The following is a 4,548-nucleotide window of genomic DNA, read 5'->3' as shown; positions in this document are numbered from 1 at the left end:
ACACTTTCCTTTATGGACACTTTCCTTTGCTTATGGACAGATGCCCACATAGACATTAGAGGCATCTATCTCTATTTTAAAAGCATTGCACACATCCAATAAAACTGTGCATCTCAAAAGATTCAGATCTACCACTTCTATCTCCTTTATATTACATGTGGGTCTGAATGGTTAGGCATTGTAATATAGATCCCCTCTCATATCTACCTAACCTGCCACCCTGCCCTTTGCAACTAATGCTGGCTGTCATAATATTATATCCTGTAAACTGGCATGTGCAGTCTGTAATGATTTCTCCTCTGCCAAGCAGGATGCCCTGTGTAATGTTAGCTGCCTAAGGAGATGCCCTCTTCAGTCCTCCCTGCCTAATCCTCCAGTGTAATGTGCCCATCTAGGAGGCTTCAGTGCAATTCCTGGTATATGGTGAACTATGGCTGTGTAATCCCAAGGGTTTGCCATGCCTGTGCCAATATATATATATATTTCTTGTATTTTGTCATAATCAATATTATTATAAAACAGCCCATTTCCTTGCCATTTGCCATGCATAATGCCCCCTGTCCCACTGCAGCCTGCAATCTGTACACCTAATAAGCAATGCCATCTCATGCCACCCTGTCTTTTTGCACCCCATACGGTCCTCCCAGCCTTGCAGCCCGGCCAGCCTGCTCCTCTCACCCGGATCTGCTGTTAATGAGCCCCTCTCCCACCCCCACCCCGCCTAACACATTCTCATCATTTTACCCTGTGTTGTCCTACATAAAACAAAACAACTTCCAATGCACGTTTTGCCGCTGCACCACATCCTTCTCCACCAGTTTATTCTAACTTTCTACACTCAGTCCCTGCATTAGCTATATTCTTTTAAAGTTACAAAGGCTGATTTTTCTGCCGCAAATTACCAGCCGCCGATTTCAGTTCCAGATCGTGCAAATCGCGCTAAAGAAATAAAAATAAAGAAATAAAAAATGCTGCTACAATTTTATTTATCAAACACTCTGCAGAAAAGGCGCAAAGAACCCCAGGGGGAGGGGAACGGTGTAAAGAACGGTGTTACATTTTGCAAGAAAATAAAATAAAGAACTGTGAAGCCGGATGGTGATCGCCTTTGTTCCTCTATTGTCTCCAAACAGCACAACAAATTCTTACCTTCCCTTATATCTCATCCAAGATCCAGGGCTTTCCATCCAGTACCAGTGCTAGATCCAGGCTGGCAGAGCCCAGGACAGGAGTTTATCCACTGTATCCCATTTATTAATCGCTGGATCCTGCTCTTTCTTTAGGATTAAGTTGCTGAGCACGTTGTGGCAAGATGGAGACCCCCTCCTTGTGAATCTCTCACGTTTAGGACCTCCAATTCCACCCAGAGAGGGAGAGCAGAGAGGCTCTGAACTTTCAAAAGAAGGGGCCTGCTCCTTTCCCTAAACTTGTGAAATCAACTATTTCTATGCACTTTTCCAATGCATTGTTTTGCACAGGGTAAAAAAAAAGAAAAAGAAAGAAAGAAGAAAAATGTAGGAGTGACTTTGTGAAATATTTAAAAAACTGAATTGCTAAAAATTAAAAAGATGAAATAGAAATTATCACAACACTGCAGAATATGAGCCCAGGATTTGTGTCTAGAGAACAGGTATTAATAAGGGGTGGCTCAGTTGTAATAGAAAGAATCTACCACATAATTGTTATACTTCATGTATAAGGAGCGCCTTTACACAAAGAGATAAGATAGATAAGTAATGTAAAATATAAATAGATGAACAAGTGGATGGGTCATTTAAATTATGAATTAATTAATGAATATGGATGGATAGATCCATATTAGATAGAGATAAGTAGACAGATATTAGGAATAGATAGATAATCAATGACCCATATAATAGACAAATAAATGGATACATAGACAAACTCTGAATTGTCCAACCTTCATTAAGTTTTATGTGATTGGGAGGAAAGATAGATGGATAGATAGATAGATAGATAGATAGATAGATAGATAGATAGATATGAGATAGATAGATAGATAGATAGATAATAGTGAAAAGATAGATAGATAGATAATCAATGACCTAATAATCAATGTATCCAATAGACAAATAAATGGATACATAGACAAACTCTGAATTGTCCAACCTTCATTAAGTTTTATGTGATTGGGAGGAAAGATAGATGGATAGATAGATAGATAGATAGATAGATATGAGATAGATAGATAGATAGATAGATAGATAATAGTGAAAAGATAGATAGATAGATAATCAATGACCTAATAATCAATGTATCCAATAGACAAATAAATGGATACATAAACAAACTCTGAATTGTCCAACCTTCATTAAGTTTTATGTGATTGGGAGGAAAGATAGATGGATAGATAGATAGATAGATAGATAGATAGATAGATAGATAGATAGATGATAGTGAAAAGGTAGATAGATAAATAGATAGATAAATAAATAGATACTAGATATTAGATAGATAATTAGATAGAGAGATAATAGACAGATAGATAATTAGAGAGATAGACATACATATATGAGATAGATAGATAAGATAGATACATGATAGTGAAAAGATAGATATTAGATAGATAGATAGATAGATAGATAATAGATATTAGATAATTAGATAGAGAGATCATAGACATTAGAAAATAGATATTAGATAGATAATTAGAGAGATAGACATACATATATGAGATAGATAGATAGATAGATAGATAGATAGATAGATTCTAACCTGTTGTCTGAATTAGATCTAATCTTAGCCAGTGTGTATTAGACATTCAGTGAGTAATCTCCTTTCCAGCCCCATTAGACCCCAGATACAATCAGCACTGCCTGTAGCACATACCATTTACCTCCATTAAATTCCCAATATTTAACACGTTCGGGGATTTCCTCGCATTGTGTTTTGCAAAGTTAAGGAGTCCTGAAATGAAATAATCAGGACCACGGTGGGACATGCAGATGAGTATGCGACAGTGAGCCATAATAAGGAGAGGACACAGAAGTGTAAGAACCACATTAGACTTTAACACCAATATTTAGGTTTTGTCTTTCTATACCAACCTTGAAATTCCCCATTTGTTCAGATTTTACAAGCCACCAGACCCTCCAATAGAAAACGTGAGATCGTTTAATGGGCATTAAAAGATTATTCTTCTGCAAACATCATTTATTTATTGAAGTCACAAAAGAAGGCATTGTTTTATCAGGCTCCATAATTACGGCGTCCTATAGACCGGCTGATAGCATTACAGATAAGGGAATGCGCCTGTAGCTGTAGATTAGCTCCTTCCTCCCCTCCCCCACTGCTGCTTCCCTGCTTGTGGTCAGCACAGTCTCCCCCATGGCTTTAGGAGATGGGGGGTATAGACTGGCCACCACTGGGGGCTTGTACTGCACTGATAACCAAAATAATCTTTCTGCTGAGATGGTTTTCATCGGACTCCCTCATATCCTATTGATCTGGAAAGGTGCAATTCCAGTTCTCCATACATGCAAAGTAGAAGAACCCCCCGAATCCTCTTTCACCACAAGGATTTGCAGATTTGTTTTTTTCTTTTGAAAGGCTGCATTGAATTCTATAGGGGTCAGGAGGGGCAGATAAAGGGCAAAGGTCAGTGCTTTGTGAGCAGGGGTCATTAGACAACATGGCCTGCACAATGTGTCCCCATCCAGCAGTGCACACTGCCACCCTGGGCTGTAGGGGCTTTTTAAATCATTTATTTTTAATTAATTGTAGCACACAAAAAAAAGAAGAAGAGACACGATTTCCCATAAATGAAGAGATGGATGGATACAACTAATAATCAGATACAATAGCAGTCTGGCCCCAAGATTTATGAATTCAGCATCTGTCTAATCCATACAGGAGATATACACAGTCCTATATTGATGCAGGAGGACTCCTCAGTCCATACAGGAGATAGACACAGTCCTATATTGATGCAGAAGGGCTAGTCAGTCCATACAGAATACAGATAGTCCTATATTGATGCAGGAGGACTAGTCAGTCCATACAGGATATAGACACAGTCCTATAGTAATGCAGGAAGGATCCTCAGTCCATACAGGAGATAGACAGTCCTATATTCATGCAGGAGGACTCCAGTCCATACACGATATAGACACAGTCCTATATTGATGCAGGAGGACTAGTCAGTCCATACATGATATAGAAACAGTCCTATATTAATGCAGGAAGGATCCTCAGTCCATACAGCATATAGACACTCAGTCCTATATTAATGCAGGAGGACTCCTCAGTCCATACACGATATAGACACAGTCCTATATTAATGCAGGAGGACTCCTCAATCCATACAGGATATAGACACAGTCCTATATTAATGCAGGAAGGATCCTCAGTCCATACATGATATAGAAACAGTCCTATATTAATGCAGGAGGACTCCTCGGTCCATACAGGATATAGACAATAGTCAGTAAACACAGGCTATAAACACAGTCCTATATTGATGCAGGAGGACTTGTCAGTCCAGTATGCAGGATTTGCATAGTCATGGTCTAGTGCGATATTTCAATA

Source organism: Bufo gargarizans, chromosome 5 (assembly GCF_014858855.1).
Source record: "Bufo gargarizans isolate SCDJY-AF-19 chromosome 5, ASM1485885v1, whole genome shotgun sequence".
Classification (NCBI taxonomy): domain Eukaryota; kingdom Metazoa; phylum Chordata; class Amphibia; order Anura; family Bufonidae; genus Bufo; species Bufo gargarizans.
This window is presented reverse-complemented; position numbering follows the sequence as displayed.